Here is a 27061-nt window from a genome sequence, read left to right as displayed (position 1 = left end):
TGTCCTTGTACATTGGCAATATTGCCATTGATGACAGTAATTTCACTTTGGAGGTTTTTAATTTCATTATTCACTATTCCTACCTTTGAATTGACTTCTTCAATTTGTTTGCTAAGTCTGGTACTCTGTATTTCGATTTGTTTACTTTGTGCAATAACCTGTTGGTTTTGCTCAACAAGTTGATTATTAATGTTTCGGCCTTGTGCTGTGATTTGTGTATTAATATTGTCGTTGAGAGCTGTATTTTGTGTTGCAAATTGCGCAGATAACATCCTGAACAAATCAGTCACATCTGGTGTCTTTTCACTTTTAGGTTCTGCTACATTTTCGTGTTCAAGTCCTACTTCCCTTTCAGTGTTTGGTGATTCAAACATATCCCGCAATTCATTAACATAGCCACTGTCTTCGACAACATGCCCATATTGTCTTGCTTAGTACGCGCGACATACATAACTTCGATCTGTTTATTGACGTCTGCATGATAAAGTACGTAATTTAACTCGCGCGTAATGCCATCTGTTGGTGTGCTGCCTGAACTGCTCTCGATTGCATTCTGTTCTCGCGTGTCTAGATTTATTTCTGGTTTCCTGTCCATTTTAGCTATTATTAAGTACTGATACCATTTATTTTCAATTTAAACTGAACTTTCACTATCCGTTCTGTCAAATAATGTACAGGTTCGTGCAGCCAGCCTAACAAGGCAAGAGAATGATTAACATTCTCGTTCAAGAAAATAGTTATTAGTAACTTTAACGGACAAACACAACCTAGACTTGGCCACACGCGAGTGCAATGAACTCTGACACATACATATGTGTACGGTAAGATTGAAACTAACAGTTAGAGCAGCACAAACTATTTGTAAAATCATAACATATACCGAAACACACTATTACTTTCAGGGCTTACACAAACTGAATGGTTTTTATAACGTTATTATTACTATTCACTGCTGAATAGTTAATTGGATATAGGTTAAGTCTCTCTCAATTAAATACTTTACTATTTAAAATGAAAGTTAATTGGAACCCACTAACGGGTTGCTTCTCAATATCATTTGAATAAAGAAATTATGGTTTTCATAATTAATGGTCTTTCCGTTACTTATTACCGAGCATTAACACAATAGACAAACTGTGGATCCTGTTATACTATTAATATGCACTTCTAATACACAAGAGAGACAAACACTTAGCAAACATGAGTATATAACGTTTCACAACTGCAGTTTTCCACTTTTACTATAGTGAGAGAAAAAATTAACGTATATGTAAGATACTGACTCAACTTCTGCGATTTATATCAGGCAGTAATGTGATCTTTTACTAAGCAAAACTTTATAAGCCTCATTCTTAAGAACTTTTAATTTGAAGTTGGCAACAACACATTAATAAGCAGTTTCACTAGGAAAATTATTTTCAGCAAGTATCATTAAATTTAACCCACTCTCTTGTCAATTAACTTTAACTTTCTTTGTACTATGTTCAAGAAGCATCAATTAGCAAAACACTGGGCTTTAATGTTCTTTCAGTAAGGACACTCGGAAATCAGTTTAGTTCAAACGGAGAGGAACCTGAGAGGTGTTATGATAAGGAGAAAAATCAAGGTAGGTACATTAATTCAGTTATAAATTACCTTATATTTGAGCACACTAACACATCCATTAAGCTGATCCTTCACTGTACATTGCTATAGTGCTCCATTATAGTGATTGCGCAATGTGGTGGCGATTGCATGTCGGTAGGTGGAACTGCTGGTAGAATTGCTGGACTCTGTCATTTCTTGGTGGCGATGATGGATGGCAATTCCCGAATCGTTCCAGCCATTTATCCATCCATCCGAGGCATTGGAAAGCGGCAGCAAAAGCCTCTCTCGGAACCAGCACAATATACAACTTTTACATGGGCACTGCACAGTTTGGTAGCTCGTCCCCGACTGACTCTTGTTCCACGTTTTCTACCTAGGCCAACCACAATTTGCGCGCTCTACACAGTTCCGTTCCCGAGGGGAATCACAACAACTTTTACATACAGAATAACTAAGAACCCTAAGTGAGGATCAGCAGTTTACATAACAGTAACCAAATACATTAAATAAAACAGAACATTTGCACATATTGACATTTATACAAAAAATTATTCATTCAGAAATTACAATTATATATAGTAAGTTTTATTCACTCCAAATGGGACAAAGAATTTAAATGACAGATACACTACATTGCATAGAATCAAATCAAGACATCAAAGTTTTTTACAAAGAAAGGAGTATACAATTCTGTGTTATCGATTCAATCAAACACATTTACAGAAGCTCAACGAAGTAACATTAAATAAACAAAAGCAAAATAAATCAATAGAGTATTAGAACTATGGTGTTACAAATGGCAAAAGATTCTGCAGTAGTCCTCCATTCGGATCTTTGGGAGAGGACCACCAAGGGGGAGGCGACCATATGAAAAGATTGAATAACCAACGAAAGGACAACGTTCCACTGATCATGGCGAGGAAAGTAAAAGCCAGAAAATGGGACAGAAGCTAGAAAAACTGAGATGTGGTAAGGCTCAGTCCACATATAGCGGGGGTCAGCGAAATGAAATCGAAAGAAGACAAAGATATCTGGTCAGATGAGTATAGGGTAACATCAGTAGCAACAGAATACGATATAACTGGAGTAGATTTCGAAATGAACAGGAGGGAAGGGCAGAGTGTGAGTTAGTGCGAACAGTTCAATGATAACATTATTCACATCAGAATCAACAGCGAACCAACACCGACAATAAAGTTCAAGTATGCCTGCCGGGGAAGGGAGGGGGGGGGTGGAGAAGGGGGTTGCAGGCCAGAGTCGTCTCTGACGGATTCAGTCAACCAGCTGAAAAAATCTTTTTGAAACAAATGAACTACAGGATGTGCTGTCATCATATCCTCTTCGGCTCTCCACAAAACCCTACCCATCGTTCTGTATCGAAATTAGTTTCCATAATTGAGTGCCGCCAAGGTGACCAGGTTAGGCCATATTTTGTCATTTAGATTGCTATTGATAGAATCTTGACCAATTTGTTAAAGAAATGACACCGTCGCCGTTTGGGCCATATTTTTCTTGATTAACGCTATAGTTTGGAGACACAGGCAAATCAAAGCGTGTTTCATGCATGCATTTGTTGTTACGTTTATCGCTCCGCTGCGTTGTGAAATAGAGGAATATTGCAACCACAAAGTACTACCAGTCTCTAAATAACGACTCCATTGCTAACATTAAACTGCTATAGAAAGATACATAGTCTATTATAGTAGCGAGTAGATATTTTTAACTCACGGTAATGCTCGTAGACGAATTAAAAACGATTTTTCTCTTCTTTCTTGTGACAGACTTATCTCTAATTCGAAACTAAATTAGAAACTACCGCAACAGCACACAGAAAAAAAAGCAATAAACGGCAGCACTTCGCAGTGGGACATCCTCCTCTAGCATTTCTTTGCATGAACAGTAATTGACGATACCAGTAATGGACAGGTCAGTATTATCCCAACTGCTTTTCTGAAATAATTTCGTTTAGTTTTATATATAATATGTTATATTGCAATCTAAAATTTATGAAAAGAAATCACTTTGTTTTCCATGTTACAATCGATAAGTACTAATTCTAAATTTACAGTTAAAATAATTTTTTAAGAAACATTTGAAATTACAAATTATTTGGCACACTTAAAATTTCTATTATTAGTTACGCAATCTAGCACTGTTTACTATGTTTGTTTCTGGATTCATTTACGAAATAATAATTGAAACTAATAGATATTCATTTGTCAAAAAAACTTGTAAGCCCTTTGGAATATTGTTATTTCCGCTGAATGAGGTAGCAGTAAGAATGTCTCTGATGTGATCCGACGTATTTTAGCGTTTTTGGTGAACAATGTAATTTCGGCATTGTTAATGTGAAAATTCAAGAGACTGTGTGATACACTAAAAAGTGACTAAATCAACGTAAAAAACAAAAATTCTGCAACAAAAGTCTTCAAAATTATTAAGATCAATTCAACCATGAGTACCTAGAATGTGAGAATCTTAGCTTCAAGAATCAGAACCCTAGACAAGGAGAGATGGAGACAATTCCACAAGAACTAAAAAGCTTATGGTAATATTACTCGTCACAAATAACCAGAAAAGACTTTGATTATTGTGGACAATAGCTGGAAATAGGAAGGAGGTGGGAGATTACAGTTTACATTACATTCAACTGCAAGTAAGAACTGAACTCATTAATGATGGAACAAATGAATTAAAGTTTAGACGAACCATGTGCAATAGTTGGCCTCGGCTATAGATGAGCGATAGCCGATAGTGCTGTCGATATATCGATAATTCAAATGCAATATGCCTTCTTGACCGTCTAAAGTACGCGATAATTAGGTTGTGATTAATTTCAGTTAGACACCCCCTCCACCTTTCGCTAAGTCCTTGTGGTAAGACATCTGTTTAATAGAGTACGTAGGGTGCAAGTGCTACATTGAGGTGAAGAGCTTGGCACAGAACAGGAATTCGTGGCTGACCACATCAAACCATTCGAAAGATAGATGAGTAAAATAAATAATGATAAAAAAGAAGTAGTTGTAACTGATGCCCGCCTCCCCCCCCCCTCTCCCCACACCATGAAGCCTAGGACAGGACCTGTATGTCGTGGGGCAGTACAGTCTGAAATGGGCAGAACACCAGGTCTAAGCAGTACACGTAGACGTCCATAACTTGCATACAGACAGCAAGCATACTCATTGCTGAAGACCACAGAGCGGCATTCCACACTTAAGTCAACTCTTTCACGACACCAGAGTAGCCGTGATCGACGGCCTCACGATGTTGGTGATAGCCTGACCAGAGGCATCCGTGGTTTTAATCCTGTTGCAAGCAGATGATTCTGACGTGTGTCTGTATAAATCGGACGACCAGAACGTGGCCTATAGGTTGGAAATGTTCCACAGGCAATTGCTGAAAGCATCGGACACCACCAAGACCATGTGCCCAAAGTGTGCAGCAGTCCATCGATACTCCACCGAGCTTCCCAGGGGCCCGTCATGCCTCACCATTCAAATGGCTGAAGCCTTTCAGCTGGATCGTCCCTGGGGCATGGTTGTACCCTATAATGAATGTTGCAGACATTGCTAATCTCTAAACTCAGCGTAGTTACTGCCGCCACTTCTGTGATCCTGTGTGCTGAGTGAGAGGCCATTCCACTCCTACGCAAATTGCTGTTCTTCAGTTCTACCAGTCGCAGTTTGTGCGTGTGCTTAAGTGCCATGTTCTCAATTCATGTGACATTTTCAATTGTAAAATTTGTCTCCCCAGGGGCCCCTGTGGAGGGAGAGACACGATACCTTTCTGTAATATCAATATGTAATAACTTTTGGTGTTTTTGTATGTATCAATTGAACTGCCTTGATTGTGAGGTATATGTTTTTCTGTATATTTATTAATGCTCTTGACACTGATGATAAGCCTGTATTTGTTTTCATGTCACAGAAAATAATAAACAAATTTATACAACTTAGGTAATAAGAAAAGCATATTACACATGTGATTTCATTGCTCATTGACAATTTGAGAATGTATGTGTTTGATGATTGAGACCAAATGAGTGACAGAGCAGTAGTAAATCAATGAGTAGAGAACAGTTCATAATCCAGGACATTGTAGATGATTAGGGACATTAGGCATCTCTGACCTCAGGATGTGGTGTGAATAGGTACATTTCTTTACCGCAAGACCTTTTAACCACATATCAAATGTTTCATGGAAGTCTGTGGTGTAACAGTGACCCTTGGGTCTAACGTAATTCATACTACTCACACCAATATTTACATGTACTCTTGCTGGCTTGCAGCTTCATGTGAGTGAATGCCCCTGGAATGAATGAGGTGAAGCTAGGATGTGTTTTAGCCATGGGGAATCCTGATTGGCAAAGTTTCCTTTTGCACATGTATATCAGTTAGGATGAGATTCTCCTATTATTTTCAATGATTTCCTCTGGTTCCTGTCACACTAAACTACCCACGCAGAAATCAATTTTATGTAGAGGGCAGTGAGACAGGACAAGTTACTCTCTTACCTACTTTTTGCACACAGGAAAATTATTAAAGATTTCATTACAACCTGATGCACCTTGAGTGAGACTCTAGAAACTTAACGGCCTGACCATTGTAGATCGAGACTGGTAAGGGGCTAAAAGCATGAGGTATTTTTATGATTCTTACCTTGTAGACATGGCATGTTGGGAGCTGAAAGCAATTGGGGGCTAACCCATTCATTAGTAAATCTTGCTGGACAGGCTCACAGCCATACAGCACAGAAAGGTCAGCCCCTCGTCAAAACAGGTCTCCAGCAGAACAATGCCATGATACTTGCCGTGGCGCCGGTGTAAGCTGGGGCTGGGGCGATGGTTTGAAGGAGCACTTCTGCACAGTGAAGTTGTAAACATGGCATTGTGTGCAGAGCCACGTGCAATAAGAGTTCACAAGTTCTTGTGTTCACTGATGGTGCAAATAGGCCAGTGAAACACGTCCCCCAATCACCTAGGTTGTATAAGAAAAATCTGGCGTCTGAGAAACGTTTTCAAGTAGAATCTATAGTACATCTCATAGCTAGTACTATCAAGCTCCAAGGCACAGACGATTTAGATAAAAATCTGTGAGACTGTATCTGTTTACTTGTGGCTGTGGGAAGCGACACAACTTCAGAGAAAAACATCTCTTCCCCTTCTGCGAAAACTTAAAAAAGTCAGTAATTAGCGGTTTCCTTTTTTCAGAGACACGGGTTTCTTAACTCTTGCCCTGGTTCGACATGAGTTTGTGCTGTCATGTGTGAGGGGAGATTGTGCACCTCTAGAGCCCTGTGATTGGCTGAAGTTTGGGTGAAGGTGGTGTCGATCGTGCACTTTGGGGGAATACGGAATTTTTTATCTGGAGAGGTGGGCGCACACAGGTGCGGGACTTTGGTCTGGTAAGCACTTCTAGTAGAAGCTCTGGCATATGTGTTTGGTACTTAGAACCTGTCCTGAGACTGACTTCACTTGCAAGTAGATTAGCCTGGGGAGCCTGTAGTGAAGTTCTTACTAAATCGACAGTGTGACTTCAAGTGTCTCGGACTACTCGTTTTCTGAGGGCACACTTATTTGTTTTTTGTTTACCAGTCTTGACTTTTTGTGTCCTTGGGCGCTCTGTCGTATAAGAGCGAAACTGGTACCACCAGCGAACGGATGTGACACACACTGAAATGTACCGTGATATGAGACCTCTGGTAGAGAGTAAATTGCGATCCGACTGCCTGATCGCTAGACCGTGAGATTTCTGTTTTTCTTTCGTGGCCGCGATCGATTCACAGGTCTTACCTCCACCGCACACATCACGACAGCTGCAAATTACATCGCTGCACGGAGCAAACAGGGTAACGTACTGCCACTCCGACATTCTCAGAGTGTACAGATCTCAATGGCCACTTTCTCTCAGCTGCACCCATGTAGAGGAACTTCAATGGATTTGATCAATCAAAGTCTGCTCAGCGTTAGATCAATTCAGCTTGCGTTATCCACATTTTTAGGGCCAGAGTATTTGATCTGATTACCCAGTTAAACTGTCTCTGCGACACAGGAGCAGCAGCTTGAGGTAGCCGAGCGGTCTAAGCGCCTTGTCATGGTCCGCACGGCTCCTCCCGTCGGAGGTTCGAGTCCTCCCTTGGGCATGGGTGTAGGTGTTGTCCTTAACGTAAGTTAGTTTAAGTTAGATTAAGTAGTGTGTAAGCTTAGGGACCGATGACCTCAGCAGTCTGGTCCCATAAGGCCTTACCACAAATTTCCAAATTTTCCACACAGGATCATTGTCCAGTGTAAATCACCTGTTAGTTGTTTACCGGTATTCAATCAATAACTTGTTTAGCATAATTTATGTCTGTTTTGGGAAAATAAATGTTGTTCGTAAACTACATTTTGCCTACATTCACAATCATTTAAATAGTCCCACCAGGGTTACCCTTCATAATATTTCAGATAATTACCACTTTCGTCTTGAAGTTCCTTTTGCTTTTAGATATGGCCCTATTCAGAAGATGCAAATAAATCAAGGAATCCGAAATATCTTCTGAGGTTTTGACGAACCTTATTCAGATGTTCCTAGCGAGGATGAAGCTTCAGATGACTGTGTGAATGAAAGTTTTTATAATTTTGAAGATCAGTAAAGACACGTGAATCGACGGTAATGACGAAAGTGCTTCTGTTCCTGGGAGTTATTCTTTTTTGGTAATGTTATTAACTTCATGCTTTCGTTAGATGTACATAACAATAACACGATACTCAATTTTTTCAGCAACTTTGTGGTATATTTAGTTTTTAATGGTATTTGAAGGCTTCTGTCTTCAGTTCAATATATCTGTTCTAACCGTTAACTGCACGCCTACCGGACCGACACTGTGTAAATGGCTCGCCACTGGTATTCAGCTGAGATCATCATATTGTGGCCAAATCAAAATAACAAGACTTAGTATTTATAAACGAGCAGGGGAAAATATTCAGCTCAACCACATAAAAACACATATACTCCTGAAAGCTTGTAAGAGTGTTGCAAGACAGGCTGTGATGAGAAAGTAATGCTTAGAAAAAAAAATCATTACTTCGCACAGCTTCCGAGTTAATTAGCATTGAATTAATCCGATTAGACTGTTGCACGTGCAAATTCAGGCGCTTGGCAAAATACGAGACTGCTATGCCTTTGGATCGGGTTTGTCCTTACCACTGTCCCATCGCCAATTTTTGTATCGCTCTCTTGTTCGGATTTGTCGCTGTAGCCGAGTGGTTCTAGTCGCTTAAGTCCGGATCCGCGCTGCTGCTACGGTCGCAGGCTCGAATCCTGCATCGGCCATGGATGTGTGTGATGTCCTTAGGTTAGTTAGGTTTAAGTAGTCCTAAGTATAGGGAACTGATGACCTCATATATTAAGTCCCACAGTGCTTAGAGCCATTTGAACCATCTTATTGGGTTTTAAGAAACCAAACGAAGCACACGTTTTGCGACACCGTTTCTGGTGGCCGCATGAATCATGCCCGCAGCTTTCTGGCTAACTTCAATGTCTATTAAATCGGAAGCGGCGCGACGCATCGAATTTCCTTCTTAACAATTATTTGTCAGCACAACCTAACCTGCAACACTCTTACAACCTTCCCACATTGCTTCTGACCACCTTGCACTTGTGGAACCAACAGAGAACGAGTAAGAGACGTTCACTTAATCCTTCCAGACCTGCCGTCCAATATATTGGACATTAACCTTTTACGCATTTTGTAACAACAAATGAATTCGTTCACCTTTGAGACCCGGTGGCCTATTTACTGGACGTCTGTTACTTTTCGTTTCATAGTTCTCGTTGACCTCTGTCCCTGGAGTGGTGTATTACATCGGAAACAGTGAAGGTGGTGCACCCATGGCGAAGTGCTCTGGAGGATTCGTACTTACGTATGAATTACTGCGGTATGCACGCTTTCTGGATATCAAAAACAAGTTTCGAAAGAGTTATCTATAAACATTGAGGTTATGGTAACTGTTGACGTCTTATGTTGCATCCTCAACTACCTTCCAGATGAAACGTCCAGTTTATTCAACATTCTTTTAAATTTTTGAACCAAATATGAGGAATTTTACTCTTGCTCAAATATGCAATAAATAGATCCATCTACACGTGAATAAATGCAAGATTTATTTTTGCATTTTTAAAATAACTCAGGACTGTAGGGATGTAAGGGATCATATACTCAAGCAAGTTAGTGCACAGTTTTATGTCTTGGCAAAAAATCGTGTTTTGAATTTTATATTTGTCCTTTCTTGATAAATATAACTTCAATACGGATCTTATTCTAAGGTCATGGACAGAGCCGTTTGTGTGGTGATTATCAAGGTTTTTTGGTTTGTGCTGCTGGTTAGTAAATGTTCTCAAATGTTGTAGTTAAAATTCCCAATTTATGGAGGTATGTACCGCCTGTGCAACTAAATGAAGACAGTTTGTTTATTGCCATACGTGTTTCGCTTCTTTTATTTGAGAAGCATCATCAGTGGCCTGAGATACTTGTTTACTTTTATACAGGCCCCTCAGTGATGATGCTTCCCAAGTAAAAGAAACGAAACGCGTATGGCAATAAACAAACTCCTTTCATTTAGTTGCACAGACGGTACATACCTCCACGAATTTAGAGCAACTAAGGGAAAAACGGGAAAAGAGATAAAAAGTGACGGAAATTCCCAAGGTTTTGAACAGACCTTCACACTGAGCACCATTACTATTTTCGTTTCTTATACCCTATTCATGTAGTTTAAAAAACTGTGTTCACATTTCGTACATTTGTTCGCCAGAATATACTTATTTATATTCATGAGGACTCGTCTACTAGCGAAATACACGTTACGCAGACCTCAAGGTCGATGTAGAAACTCCTGTAATTAGCAGCTTCCTTCCTAAACAAGCAAGCCTCTCGTCGCGTGAATGGTGACAGTGAGCTGAGCCGGAGGAATGCGGAGTTACCTGTAACAGCGGAGCGCTCATTTCCTGCTCCCTGCCCGCGCCCTGATACCTTTCACAGACGCCGCGCCGCCGTTCTCATTGCGGAGCAGAGGACGTCTCTCCGGAAATTGGCTCCCAGCCGGCGGGGCTCTGATGGATGGCCAACATCGCAGACCGCGCCCGCTCTCCTCGTTGGCTCTCTCCTCCGCTCTGGAAATGGAACCGTATCGGCCCCCATTTACACTAGCAGTCCTTAATCAACCTGCTGCCTCACAAAGGCCAACTCTGCTGCCAAGGAATAACGGGAATTCCAGGGGGAAAACAGCAGTTGCAGTAAGCTTCAACTGCGCCAAACTGCAAAATAAGTCATTTCACTGTTTTAGTATATCTGGTTTTGAAAAGCATGCATGGGGAACTTTCCCTAATGCCCTGGAGTAGTAGATTAACAAGCTGAAAGAAACTACTCTAAAAATATACTGTCAGAAACAATTAGTACACTCTCTCTTAGAGAATTCCCATTAAGACTTATTGCTGTAACAGTGCATATGGAGTACCTGAAATGATTACACTTACAGATCAATAGCACAAGCGGTTCTAAGGTACCAGGTATCAACCTATGGTAAAACACCGGTAGCAATACGTGGTGTAGCCTCCACAGCCGGAAGTGTACGCGCTGACTCTGGCATTCAGTCGATCGTAATTCTGTAAGAGTTGTTGGTCGAAGAGACGCCCGAGTCAGTTGTCGTCCCATCACAGCCGTCTGTGCTCGATTGGAGACAAGTCCAAAGATTGTGCTGGCCAGGGAAGTCGCTAAACGTATTGCATGGCACGTAGAGTTTCATGGGCAGTTTGTGTGCGAGCATTATCCTGTCGGAACAACGTATCACCTTCGTGTGGCAAAAACCGCAAGAAAACGGGTCTAACAACATCCTGCACGTGCCGAGCGCTGCTTAGTGTCCCCTCCAGAAACCTCAAAGGTTAACTAGAGCTGTAGCTTATCGAACCCAGACCATGAGGCCTGTGAATGGACCAGTGCCTCTTGGATGAATGCACTCTATGAGACATCGCTCAACAGGTCAACATCATTCTCGTAGACGTGCGTGCCCGTGGTCCTAGTGCTAGTGACCGCAGAACTCAAACTATTCCTATTCATTAATTACCCACAATATTTAACGGAACGCCATCTGACTGCTTTAAAATCAACTCAAATGAATGACCCTGAATTAGAAGAAATCCAACAATAACCCATAATATTATAAGTCACTTACCTCACAGAAAATCTTCATGACACGAACTACAGCGATACAAGCGCCAATACTGCCAGCTAAATAAGAGATTCTAGCTGCTGAAGGCTCTAACTGCTAATAGGCATGTGGTTAGCAAAGGAAATATTTTGTTGCAGAGCAAACAATGTATTTACATGATTTTACCTTAACCAAGTGACAAGCAGTTCAAAAAAATTATATCATATGTAATAAATCTCCAAGACGGATACACATTCAGACCGTCCACTCGCGCTAATACTGCAAACCTCTAACACTGCTAATTATTAACTTGTAACCTCCATCACTACTGACTATTCACTGCCAACTTCCATCACTGCTGGCTGTTCACCTCCAACTGCTATCACTGCTGACTTTTCACCTCTAAAGCGAGTCCGACGAGCCACAGAGTCTCTAACAGAGTGCACACAGCGCTGTCATAGTTATTAATGCAGAGCGCTACATAGCGCTGCCAACATACAAACACATAAACAACCTACTTACAATAGCTGTACGATCTGAGACTGTTGGCCTTACAATGCGGCGATCCTGGTAGGCTTCTGTGCTGCTTGGATGTCCAAAACCACGTTTACGGGGGTGCTGACGTTTCACATATCCACCAATTTGTGTGACAAGTCTTCAAAATTACCACCCCACGGCTTGGAAGACCACGACTCATTTGGCTGTAGAAAGCACGAGTGTGGCATGATTGCCTGCTTGCTTCACACGTTTTCATCACTCTGATCCTTCTGGCTGTGAGCATTCCCTAATAAAAGGTTAACACAATTGGCCCTCTGGTAGCAATGCCACTGTCTATTGGCGGACGAAGTTGAAACCATTATCAGTACATGTACTATCCTCCAGCTGGCATGTGCCATCATCCGATCAAAATCGATGCGACATACGAAGATACTGTAGTGTTTGTGTGATTCTGATTACGATACAAAATTCCTTTGGACATGCATGTACGTCCAAAGGAACAGTCACTGCGATATCCAAAGAAACAGGTACTGCGGCGACTACAGCCATTATGAAATACATCTTATGAATTCGCGATTGCGAGTGAGGACCACCATCGGCTATAGAATGGAATGACAAAAATACATGCATGTCCAAAGGAAACTTGCATCGTAATCACAATAACACAGACACTGCAGTAACGTACTTATCTGCCGAGACCGGGCAAGCGACTTTCTAGTGCAACATCTGATCTCTACGGTAACATACATAATGGATGTACGAGTACAGGTCGCAGACGCATGGCTGACGACATATGAATGTTTGAGTATGACTGTGAGTCATGCACGGATAGGCAAGTGGTAAAGCGTCCCCTTGCGATAAACGGCAAGTCCGTGTTAGACTCCTGGTCCGAGAGAAATTTTCGTTTTCATCATATCATTCTGTAGCTGATGGTTGTCCTCATTCGCAGTTACGAATTCATTTAATGTAGATCAAAATCGACGTCATCATTTCAGGTGTAATAATTATTTTTTTCCCGGCAGTGTATATAAGTGAAGCATAGATCCAGGGGAGCAGAGAACGAAAAATAGGCTTCATGGAACTAAACAATAACTGTGATATTAAACTTCCTGGCAGATTAAAACTGTGTGCCGGACCGAGACTCGAACACGGGACCTTTGCCTTTCGCGGGCAAGTGCTCTACCAACGGGGCTACCCAAGCACGACTCACGCCCCGTCCTCACAGCTTTACTTCTGCCAGTACCTCGTCTCCCACCTTCCAAACTTTACAGAAGCTCTCCTGCGAGGAGTTCCAATCAATTACAATATCATACACTTTATCATGATAAAACCCCTAGTTTAATGAGGTTGCATTTTTACCCTTTCATGGTTTTAAACTGAGACGTTATGTAAAAGTGTGGGAGTGGGGGGTTTTGGGTGCTGTCTGACTATCTTACTTACGACTGCAACATAGAAACGCTAGACAAGCTAGTGCAATGCTCTTTATATATTAAATTTAAACGAATTAATCAGTAAATCTGAAGCGTGTGCACCTGTATTGCAACGGAAATACTATCACAATGAAGCAACAAATTGATATTCAAGTAACTAAATATACGAGTATTTATTATTTATGGATAGCCTAATTAAATTAGCTGTAGGACAATCGGGTTTATAATTTCAAAACAAAAATGCATGGAACAATATCGGTTTATTGAGAAATGTTTTATACACGAATCAAAGGAAGCCATTGCTAAGTAGTTACTACCATGAGAATAATCAGGTCTCTGAGCATTGATGACAAATCGGGGCTCACTAGAAGACTATTTGTATATTTAATTTACCACTAACGCACTGGAGGATACGCCAAATCGAACCGGCACACGGCTTGGGAAGAGAAGTAAACTTTCATAATCAACACCTCTCAGCTGAAAAGTTTTCGAGTGCAACGCTCGCGAAATGAGATAACTTACCAAGAGACCCAAGTTGTGCTGCATATCCTCCAAACTGTGTGCTTCTGAGTTAACGGACAGCGCTAACTGTGAAATGCGGTACTTACTTAGAACGCTGTGAACCTGAGCCCCAATGTACAAGATGGCGGCTGAGAATAGTTGGCGGCGAAGTCAGGAGTGATCCACGGCCTCTCCACGGCAGGTCACGAAACGGAACCGTAGTCTCCTACTAATTCTTTATCACTCGAAAAATCTCCATGCATTGCCACAGTCACAGTCAACTTCTTTATCTTCTCGTGAAAGCAGGGGCCCTACACAGATTTACACTATGTTATCAAAAGTATTCGGACACCTGGCTAAAAAGGACTTATAAGTGCGTGACGCCCTCCATCGGTAATGCTGGAATTCAATATGGTGTTGGCCCACCCTTAGCCTTGACGACAGCTTCAACCCTAGCAGGCTTACATTCAATCGGGTGCTGGAAGATTTCTTGGAGAATGTCAGCCCATTCTTCGCGGAGTGCAGCACTGAGGAGAGGTTTCGATGTCGGTTGGTGAGCCTGGCACGAAGTGAGCGTGCCAAAACATCCCAAAATTGTTCTACATCATTCAGGTCAGGACTCCACGGAGGCCAGTCCATTACAGGGATGTTACTGTCGTGTAACCACTTCGCCACAGGCTGTGCATTATGAACAGGTGCTCGATCGTGTTGAAAGATGCAGTTGTCATCCCCGAATTGCTCTTCAGCAGTGGGAAGCAAGAAGGTGCTTAACAAAATAACTGTAGGCCCGTAATGTGATAGTGTCACGCAAAACAACAAGGGGTGAGAGCCCCCTCGATGAAAAACACGACCACCCCATAACACCACCGCCACCGAATTTTACTGCTAGCACTGCAAACGCTGGCAGATGATGTTCACCGGACATTCGCCATACCCACACCCAACCAATCGGATCGCCACATCGTGTACCGCACTCCACACAACGTTTTTCCGCTCTTCAATCGTCCAATGTTTACGCTCCTCACACCAATCGTACCCGTGGTCTAGGCGTGGCGTCTTTGATTCATAATCAAAATGTCTTCGGTCCCGAGTTCGATCCTAGCCACTGCCCAAATTTTGATAAATAATCAGCATTGGCGTCCAAAGACTTCCGGCATAAGAAGTAAGCCTCATTCTGCCAACGGCCTTGTCAAAGAGGGAGGAGGAGCGGATAGAGGTTCAGGGCACTCTCTTGTCCTAGGGGTGGGAAATTGCCCCTAAAGGCGGAATAATCAGCAATGATCAACGACATGAGGATGCAGAAGGCAATGGAAACCACTGCATTAAAGACACGTAAAGTGTATCCACAGGCCATGTGGCCTGTAATTGAAGAAGTGTCATGATGATCTCTCCATTGGCAAAAGATTCCGGAAGTCCCCCATTCGGATCTCCGGGAGGGGACTGCCAAGGGGGAGGTTACCATGAGAAAAAGATTGAATAATCAACGAAAGGATAACGTTCTACGAGTCGGGGCGTGGAATGTCAGAAGCTTGAACGTGGTAGAGAAATGCAAAGGCTCAATCTAGATACAGTAGGGGTCAGTGATGTGAAGTGGAAGGAAGACAAGGATTTCTGGTAAGATGAGTGGTTCAAATGGCTCTGAGCACTATGGGACTCAACTGCTGTGGTCATCAGCCCCTAGAACTTAGAACTACTTAAACCTAACTAACCTAAGGACATCACACACATCCATGCCCGAGGCAGGATTCGAACCTGCGACCGTAGCAGTCGTACGGTTCCTGACTGCGCGCCTAGAACCGCGAGACCACCGCAGTCGGCTGGTAAGATGAGTATCGGGTAATATCAACAGCAGCAGAAAATGGTATAACAGGTGTAGGATTCGTTATGAATAGGAAGGTAGGGCAGCGGGTGTGTTACTGTGAACAGTTCAGTGACCGGTTTGTTCTAATCAGAATCGACAGCAGACCAACACCGACAACGATAGTTCAGGTATACATGCCGACGTCGCAAGCTGAAGACGAACAGATAGAGAAAGTGTATGAGGATATTGAAAGGGTAATGCAGTATGTAAAGGGGGACGAAAATGTAATAGTCATGGGCGACTGGAATGCAGTTGTAGGGGAAGGAGTAGAAGAAAAGGCTACAGGAGAATATGGGCTTGGGACAAGGAATGAAAGAGGAGAAAGAATAATTGAGTTCTGCAACAAGTTTCAGCTAGTAATAGCGAATACTCTGTTCAAGAATCACAAGAGGAGGAGGTATACTTGGAAAAGGCCGGGAGATACGGGAAGATTTCAATTAGATTACATCATGGTCATACAGAGATTCCGAAATCAGATACTGGATTGTAAGGCGTACCCAGGAGCAGATATAGACTCAGATCACAATTTAGTAGTGGTGAAGAGTAGGCTGAAGTTCAAGACATTAGTCAGGAACAATCAATACGCAAAGAAGTGGGATACGGAAGTACTAAGTAATGACGAGATACGTTTGAAGTTCTCTAACGCTATAGATGCAGCAATAAGGAATAGAGCAGTAGGCAGTACAGTTGAAGAGGAATGGACATCTCTAAAAAGGGCCATCACAGAAGTTGGGAAGGAAAACATAGGTACAAAGAAGGTAGCTGCGAAGAAACCCTGGGTAACAGAAGAAATACTTCAGTTGATTGATGAAAGGAGGAAGTACAGACATGTTCCGGGAAAATCAGGAATACAGAAATACAAGTCGCTGAGGAATGAAATAAATAGGAAGTGCAGGGAAGCTCTATGAGGGTGAAGATTTGTCTGATGCGATAGAAGAAAAAACAGGAGTCGATTTAGAAGAGATGGGGAATCCAGTATTAGAATCGGAATATAAATGAGCTTTGGAGGACTTACGGTCAAATAAGGCAGAAGGGATAGATAACATTCCATCAGAATTTCTAAAATCATTGGGGGAAGTGGCAACAAAACGACGTTGGTGTGTAGAATATATGAGTGGCGATATACCATCTGACTTTCGGAAAAGCATCATCCACACAATTCCGAAGACGGCAAGAGCTGACAAGTGCGAGAATTATCGCATAATCAGCTTAACAGCTCATGCACCGAAGCTGCTTACAAGAATAATATACAGAAGAATGGAAAAGAAAATTGAGAATGCGCTAGGTGACGATCAATTTGGCTTTAGGAAAAGTAAAGGGACGAGAGAGGCAATTCTGACGTTACGGCTAACAATGGAAGCAAGGCTAAAGAAAAATCAAGACACTTTCATAGGATTTGTCGACCTGGAAAAAGCGTACGACAATATAAAATGGTGCAAGCTGTTCGAGATTCTAAAAAAGTAGGGGTAAGCTATAGGGAGAGACGGGTCATATACAATATGTACAACAACCAAGAGGGAATAATAAGAGTGGACGATCAAGAACGAAGTGCTCGTATTAAGAAGGGTGTACGACAAGGCTGTAGCCTTTCGCCCCTACTCTTCAATCTGTACATCGAGGAAGCAATGATGGAAATAAAAGAAAGGTTTAGGAATGGAATTAAATTACAAGGTGAAAGGATATCAATGATACGATTCGCTGATGACATTGCTATCCTGAGTGAAAGTGAAGAAGAATTAAATGATCTGCTGAACGGAATGAACAGTCTAATGAGTACACAGTATGGTTTGAGAGTAAATCGGAGAAAGACGAAGGTAATGAGAAGTAGTAGAAATTAGAACAGCGAGAAACTTAACATCGGGATTGATGGTCACGAAGTCAATGGTCACCTAGGCAGTAAAGTAACCAATGACGGACGGAGCAAGGAGGACATCAAAAGCAGACTCGCCATAGCAAAAAAGGCATTTCTGGCCAAGAGAAGTTTACTAATATCATATACCGGCCATAATTTGAGGAAGAAATTTCTGAAGATGTACGTCTGGAGTACAGCATTGTATGGTAGTGAAACATGGACTGTGGGAAAACCGGAACAGAAGAGAATCGAAGCATTTGAGATGTGGTGCTATAGACGAATGTTGAAAATTAGGTGGACTGATAAGGTAAGGAATGAGGAGGTTCTACGCAGAATCGGAGAGTAAAGGAATATGTGGAACACACTGATAAGGAGAAGGGACAGGATGATAGGATATCTGCTAAGACATGACGGAATGACTTCCATGGTACTAGAGGGAGCTGTAGAGGGCAAAAACTGTAGAGGAAGACAGAGATTGGAATACGTCAAGCAAATAATTGAGGACGTAGGTTGCAAGTGCTACTCTGAGATGAGATGATGAGGTTAGCACAGGAAAGGAATTCGTGGCGGGACGCATCAAACCAGTCAGTAGACTGATGACAAAAAAAAAAAAAAAAAAAAAACAAGCGAGGCGTCGTTTCGCATTTACCAACGTGATGTGTGGTTTATGAGCAGCCGCTCGACAGGGAAACCCAAGTTTTCTCACCTGCCGCCTAACTGTCATAGGACTTGCAGTGGATCCTGATGCAGTATGGAATTCGTGTGAGTTGGTCTGGATAGATGTCTGCCTATTACACTTTACAACCCTCTTCAGCAGTCGGCGGTAGCGTTCTCGCTTCCCGCGCCCGGGTTCCCGTGTTTGATTCCCGGCGGGTTCAGGGATTTTCTCTGCCTCGTGATGACTGGGTGTTGTGTGATGTCCTTAGGTTAGTTAGGTTTAAGTAGTTCTAAGTTCTAGGGGACTGATGACCATAGATGTTAAGTCCCATTGTGCTCAGAGCCATTTGAACCATTTGAATCTCTGTCAGTTAACAGACGAGATCGGCCAGTACGCTTTTGTGCTATACGTGTCCCTTCACGTTTCCACTTCACTATCACATCAGAAACAGTGGATCTAGGAATTTTTAGGAGTGTGGAAATCTCGCTTACAGACATATGACACAAATGACGCTCAATCACCTGACCACGTTCGAAGTCCGTGAGTTCCGCGCCCCATTCTGCTTTCTGACGATGCCTAATGACTACTGAGGCCACTGATATGGAGTATCTGGTAGCAGGTGGTAGCACTGTGCAGTTAATATGAAAAGCGTATGCTTTTGGGGGAGTCCGGCTTCTTTTGATAATATAGTGTACCATTCTTGGCTCTCGGAATGCTTTTAGGTATGAAAAAGATTGGTTGTGATTCCAGCCAGGTTGCAGTCATTGGTCGATTTCTTCACACCAAAGAAAGGTGTCTGACAAGATTCACATGAAAGGATAACCTGATTTTGGAGGGAAGTCAACGAGTTTTGCGACGTTCTCTTCTGCGTTCCGTGTACCGGTAGGCGAAGTCGTCACACATGCCAATTCTCTGGTGACAGAGAAAACCGCATTTGTAGCTGAAATGGACAGCCAGGGACTTACTACATACGCTTCTGTGAAAAGCCGCGCCCATGTGTCCGGCCTCCTTCCACCAGAGCCTTTGTGATAGACCTCCTGTGGTCGGGAAGGAGCCGCTGCGCGTCCACTCGCTTTCCCCCAAGGCGAACTGAAAGCTTTCTCCATAGCTCCCTAGGCTTGTTCTTTCCTCACACGTAATCAGAAATGAGCAAATATAAAGATAAACATCTCACACCATGTGGCTGATATGTCAGGAGCAGGAAGCAGGGAAGTATTAGAGCTCAGTAGTGCTTTAATATAGCTTCAGACTTGAAAACCCAAAGCATATAAATAACCTGACGATATTGCAGTGCTTGTACTGTTAAGAAAGAACGATCCATGTTTTAAGGAACAGGCACTGTGGCGACTACATAGTTCTTTTAAGTTCGAACGTAACGTAGCTGGCAGTGGAAGTAATCATTTGAATTCTGTTAATGAACCACCACCTTCAGTATTTGTGTAGTACTGCTGGGATGTGGTGCTAAGGAATGGGAAGCAATAGAATGACTAAAAAGCTATGCTGACGTTGACTGAATTGGAATCCAACGTCCAATGCTATATCTTACATTTTTGAAAAAATTGAGAACATAGGGTTAACAAAGAGACATGACAAAACAGCAATACCTAAGGTATGCGCTCCAGACGTGTAGTGGTAAGTGAAGCACAATGACCTTAGAAGACTCTTAATTATACTACGTCAGTCAGAGAAATGACTGACTATTGTAATACACGAAAAAGGAAAGTGAAGAGGTAATCAGACTGACAATAACTTCACCCGATCAGCGTTGAAAAATACAAACCATGGTACATTCCTATATAAAACAGCCCCAGTTTACTAACTATTCCTACAATATATTTACAGAAAAGATATACGCATTGTGGAGAACTATGAGAACTATATCACTTCTTGCATCCAGAATAATCAATTTATGACAGAAAAGCTACTGCCTACAATTTCATACCAATTGTGAGGAGAGGCAGGTCATAGAGTGGTGCGCGCAGGGAAGGCTGCAGAGGAGTAGAAATGACTAGCAAACAAGTTAACAAAGTAAACAGAACATTACTTCACTTATATTTCTCCAGACGTACAAAGATCCATTACAAAAACTGCGAAATAGAGTGCAGATCTCAATGTCAACAAGAATGAAGCTCTCTGTACTGAAGGACAATCGATGGTGTCGAAGCCGCGATTATGCGGCGATTGCGTAGCGTCTCATAGCGAAGAACTTCCAAGTGTGAGTGGGCCATGTGGCATGAGAGGCGCTCGTAGTCCAAAGCCGCTGGATGTGTAAGTCAAAGAACCTGCACGATTGGGGCACCAGACGGTGCACGACTACTGTCGGCGTCCGACGGAACCTTACAATTCCGTTGCCAACAGCCTGAAGCCCATTGGATGGTATCGATACGTGATACCACAAAAGCTACAGGCTCAGACTACACCCATGTGGTCAGTGAAACATAGTCACCTACCGTGTCACCTAGTTTTGCGCAGTGAGCCCTCCTGCATATTGAATCAACATGAAAACCGAATAAGTGAGGTACACACTCCTATAATGTAAGCAGTAATAACCAAAATATTTAATCAACAGCTTACCTGAAAGACTCCGCTATTATCCACAATAAAAAAAAGCTTAAAATGAACCCAAGAGGGATTTTCGAATTACTTTAAGTAGAAAACTTACACACAAAATCAGAAGCCATTCGCAGAAGATATTACCAGCTTCTATAGGTGTGGTGTGCATACGGTAAGACCTTCAGTACACACACCATCAGATTATTTGACTTGTCGCTCTAACGAAGTATTCGAGTGTCTCGGGGTCTTTTCGTGGCGTGTTTATCTTCTGCCGTTACGTCAGACGATAGAAATGCCACTTGCACGCTTAGAGTAGCAGATTGACGGTGACCAACTTTAAACAGAACTTGATTAATTTTCACACACATTTATTAAAATAATAACAAGCATAAAAATTACTTAACTTGGTTCTGGATGCTATTTACAATTGACAATCTGAAGTTCCTTTGGTATTGGTACGTTAATCTTATTCTCACATATATCTCTCTCTACATTTATCTTCATGGCTATGTACAGGAATATGATAATCCTATTAGGCGCAGACTGAAACTTGACTATAGTGTGGTACAGACAAATGTAGACTGACTAATTGGAGGTCTTTAAACTCGTTATAATACCTCGCATGTTCATGTACCACTACGCGAGTGTGATCTGCGAGGAGAAAAGGTTATCCATTAGCAGCAATCTCATTGGCTGCGTTACATATTAATACGCGGATCGGCGGAAGCAGAATTTTGTCTGTCTCTATGGCAGCGCCATCTCGTAGTGCGGAGACGGACGAGAGCTGCGCCTGCGCTGTTGTGCTTAGCGGGGCGAGCTATAGTGAGAAAGATGTGTACGCGCTGACATCGCAGAACTATGTACACAACAACAGGATTCTCTCACAATGCGTATCCCACCAACCGATCAGATACTCAAATGCATCCAGTCTCTCTGACGTAATTTCTCAAAGTTTTGCTGCATACCGTCGCACTGAATTTTTCGCACTCTTAGATAGGCAAGCCTTTTAGTAGATTTAGAAAGTGAGTTATTGTCGTTGTGCCCTCCCGCCAGTAGCAATAGCAACTTCAGTCAACTGCACATACGTGTTTTTGTACCCCGCCTGGAAGTTGGCGCGTGGCTCTGCTCCTGTGATGTGCAAAATAGGCCGAATGAAGGAAGCGAGTAGGAGCAGAAGAGGTAAAGTACTTCGGTACTGCATGTAAAGTAAAAGCACATTAAATAGAGATTACTGTCAATGACATATTCGTAACTTTGGGTAAAGATGAGCACGTAGGTGCGAAGCCATAGTTACTAGTAGTTGGAAGTAGTTGAAGTAACAAAGGCAAAGTCTGTAATGGCTAGCGCCCCATGGAGTAAAAGCTAAGTTGCTTGGGTCGGCAGCTGTGGCCGAGCGGTTCTAGGCGCTTCAGTATGGATCCGTGCAGGTTCGAATCCTGCCTCTGGCATGGATGTGTGTGTTGTCTTTAGGTTAGTTAGGTTTAAGCAGGGCTAAGTTCTAGGGGATGACCTCAGATGTTAAGTCTCATAGTGCTCAGAGCCATTTGAACCAATTTTTAAGCTGCTTGGTCGTCTGCTCTTGATCAACCAGGCAGAAAGCAGAACGACGCTCGTTGAGCTCCACGGCGCCGGCTGGAGGGCGCTGTGGTCGGCGTAGTTCGTCCGCTCTCGTAGTGACAACCTACGAGCGTGCACCTACACTGTGGCATCGAAATTATCGACTCCACACGTGTTATGTTCGCCGTGTCAAAAATGGTGCCCATATTGAGCACCTATAATGTAAGGTAGAAACTTGGGGAGATGTTCCATTCGTGCATAAAAGTCTACTTTCGGTATATGTTGTAGTTTTTTGAGCAATTCTCATCCGAACCTCCGGATGAAATTTTGGAGAAGAATACAATTAAACGACTCCGCACTGATGTGACTAAAGTCATGCGATACCTCCTAACATTATATTGGACTTCAGTTTGCTCACGTAGTGTAGCGGTTCAACGTGGCATGAATCCAACAGGTCGTTTGAAGTCCGCTTCAGAAATATTTAGCCGTGTTGCCTTTATAGCTGTTCAACATTACGAAAGTGTTTCCACTGCGGGAGTTAGAACACGAACTGACCTCTCGATTATGTCGCATAAATGTTCGATGGGATTCATGTCGGGTGGCCTGGGTGGCCAAATGGTTCGCTCTAATAATCCAGATAGCTCTTCTAAACGATCGCTAACAATTGTTGCCTGGTAACATGGCTCACTGTAACCCGGAAAAGTTCCTTCGTTGTTTGGGAACATGAAGACCATGAATGGCAGCAAATAGTCTCCAAGTAACCGTTACCAGTCAATGTTCAACCCATTGGACGAGAGGACCCAGTCCATTAAACGTAAACACGGCACCCACCATTATGGAGAGCCACCATCAGCTTGCACGTTGCCTTGTTGACAACATGGGTCCATGTCCTCATGGGCTCTGATCCACGCTCGAACCCTACCATCAGCTCTAACCAACTGAAATCAGGACTCATCTGACGAGGTCACTGCTTATCAGTGACCTAGGGTCGAACCTGTATGAACATGAACCAAGGAGAGGCGCTGCAGTCGATGTCGTGAGCTTTGCAGAGGTACTCGTGTCGGTCGTCTGCTGCCATAGCCTGTTAACGCCAAATTTCGTCGCACTGTCGTAGCGGATACATTCGTCATACGTTCCACATTGATTTCTGCGGATATTTCATGCAGTGTTGCTTGTCTGTTGGCACGGACGACTCTGCGCGAACAACGCACCACAGTAAGAGGTAATGCTTAAAATTTGGTGTTTTCGGTAAACTCTTGACATGGTGTATTTCGGAATATTGAATTCCCTAACGATTTCCAAAATGGAACGTTCCAAGCGTGTAGTTCCAATTACCATTCCGCTTTTAATTCCCGTCATGGAACATTAATCAAAAATGGCTCTGAACACTATGCGACTTAACTTCTCAGGTCGTCAATCGCCTACACCTCATTAAATAGCTCATCACTTACTGTTGGTGGGCTTACTGCTTGTTGAGAACAGGGTAATCGATTTGAGTGACGGAAAGCAATTAATCGTTCAAATATTCCATGATGTAGGACATTAGAGAAATCATTTTCTAAAACGAAGGCACATTAAAGTATCAGTTAAGGAAACTGGGTTATTATTTTCTAAAATATGCCTCCGACAAAGAAGGTATGAGGGGCGCAAGAAAAGTAACGAGACTGCCAATACCACGAGCCATCTGGCAACACTGTATTGTTTACTTGTGTAGTCCGATGTGTTCATCCCTCCTAGATGCTCAGTTCGAGTTTCAGTTCCGTGCAGCCATTAAGTGATTTTTCAGAGTGCCATCAGTGAAGGCGTGTTTTTGTAGTGTGTTACGAGAATAGAACAGCGGAATCTAGTGCAATGTTATTCAACCAAGTTTTGTGTTGGAAATGGAGATGAGCGTTTGCCCTTGCGGGGCAGGTCCGGCCGCCTTGGTGCAGGTCTTATTACATTCGACGCCACATTGGGCGACCTGCGCGCCGGATGGGGATGAAATGATGATGAAGACAAGACAACACAACACCGCCCAGCCGGGAATCGACCCCGGGCACGTAGGAGGGCAGTCCGTCACGCTCACCACTCAACTACCGGGGCGGACAAGTTTTGTGTTAAACTGTGGGAATCTGTGAGTGTGACCCTTGAAAAACTGAAACAGGCCTACTGGGAACATTCCTAATAAAGAGTATAAGTTTTTCCCTGGCACAAATCATTGATGGAAGTCCGAGAACACGTTGAAAATAATTCTCGCTCAGGGAGACCTTCAGCTTCAAAGACCGGCGAAAATGTCGAATGTGTGCATGCTCGTGAGATTGTTCCTCCGCTACCAATTGTCAGCCAATTGTTTTATAAATACTTATGTGAAAAAGTTCAGGAAAAGGATGATCCGAGTGCGACTAGTTATTTCAGACAAGTGGATACTGCCCCATGACAACGCCCCATGCCACACGGAAACTTGCATCACGGAAGTTTTGACTTCAGAAGGAATTCCTGCTCTTCCAAAGCCTTCCTGTTCATTTGATGAGTCCTTATGACATAATTTCTTTTCTCGAAATGGAAAAATGTCTTAAGAGGACGTCATTTGGTGATTTTGGAGAACATTCAGAAGAATGTGACCGACATGTTGAAGGCCCTACAAGGTTAAGCCTTTCAGCTTTCTACCAAGACAGCGAACAACGACTCCATCGGTGTATAACTGCCTAGGGATACTACTTTGAAGGGGACAATATTATTGTTTGAAAAAATAAAAACTTTGGTGGACAAAAAATCAGTCTCATTACTTTTCCCACACACCTCGTATAGCACTGAGGTCTATGGCATTTTTTAAATGTCTGAGTTTTAACTTGAATACTGTGGAATTCTGTTTTCGTTCAGAATAAACGCAGTAGTTCCTCTCTCACCCTAAATGTACGAATGTAAATGCAGATTACGAGTCCAGACCAACTGGAACCAGAAAAATATTGCTCTTCTGTACAAGTACATAATTATTTTTAAGCGCTGCCTCTGAACAGAGGAGTGCTCTTCAATAGACCTGGGTGACGCTACATTCGTTAGCACAAACGAAGCTCTCTCGCCGAGTGGCAGTGCTCAAAACGAACAGAATTCAGCGTGAAACAATGGCCCACTTAACTGGCAATGTGTTGTGTAGCCAAATTCCCTGAAGTGGTGAGTGTCAACATTTATAATCAAATCCATTTAATTATGATTTATTTAAAAAAATTGAAATAATTTAATAAGGCTCAAAATGCATCCCACTTATCGCATATTTGATGATTCTAGTTTCTTTGTAGCTTCGAACTGTCACACTCCCACAGTTATACCAATGCCGAATGACAACAGACGATGGCAAGAGACTTCGGCAAACACAAAAACGTTACTGTAACACAGGGCTTAACAACTGGCCGGTTTTGAGCGCGAGTACTCGCGTCTGCTCAGGCACGTGCTCGCGAGCAGGTGCAAGGTCGCGGAGTAAGGAGGGAGGGGAGGGAGGGGAAATGCGCGCGCACGTTTGAATGTGATCTCGCGTTCTTAGCAGATTTAACTAGCCATCTGAATGCTTTGAACATTTTACTACAAGGTAAAGATCTGCTAATTACTCATTTCATAGATCGAATACGAGCTTTTAAAATGAAATTGACACATTGGGTGAGTCAGCTGGAAACAGGAAACCTAGCTCATTTTCCTAAATTATCATCCATGCAAGATGTTCACAAAGACTGTGAACGTTATTCACATAGTTTAGTTGATCAGCGCTTTCAAGATCTGACAGCACTAGACAGTTATTTTGATCTGTTCTCTCCATATTCAGCGAATATTTAAGAGATTCGTCCTGAGCTGCAGCAAGAAATTATTGACCTGCACTGTGACAGAGAATACAGAGACAAATTTCAGAAGAAGAAAAACATTATGGAATTCTACAGACACTTCCCTCAGGATAGATTTCCTTGTTTGCACAAACTGGTGGCTACAATAATATCAATGTTCGGTTCCACGTATGTTTGTGAACAACTGTTCTCTGCAATGAAATGTAACAAGACGCGCCTGAGAAACGCATTGTCTGATCGAAATTTAAACTGCACGCTGCGCCTAAAATGCACAAGAACAATTACTCCGAACATAGACGCAATTGTAAAGGGCAAACAGTACAAGATAACCGAGAATCCCATACTTCAGTGACACCTTTTATTGTGTATCAGTTCACAAATTAATGCGAATTAGAGGCATACACTAAGCTAATAAAATTATGTGGCATATGTACATTCTCCTTTATTTGTTTCATTTGTCGCAGTAGTAATTCGTGAGTGATATCCCTGCAGGTGGCCGCGGATTTACATTTACTGGCGGCAGCTGTTGTGTGCCCCACGTGACTTTCCCCACTCTCCGCTCTGGT

The sequence above is a fragment of the Schistocerca serialis genome, chromosome 7 (assembly GCF_023864345.2).
Source record: "Schistocerca serialis cubense isolate TAMUIC-IGC-003099 chromosome 7, iqSchSeri2.2, whole genome shotgun sequence".
Taxonomy (NCBI): domain Eukaryota; kingdom Metazoa; phylum Arthropoda; class Insecta; order Orthoptera; family Acrididae; genus Schistocerca; species Schistocerca serialis.
The sequence above is the reverse complement of the archived record's forward strand: the minus strand, read 5'-3'. Positions refer to the sequence as shown.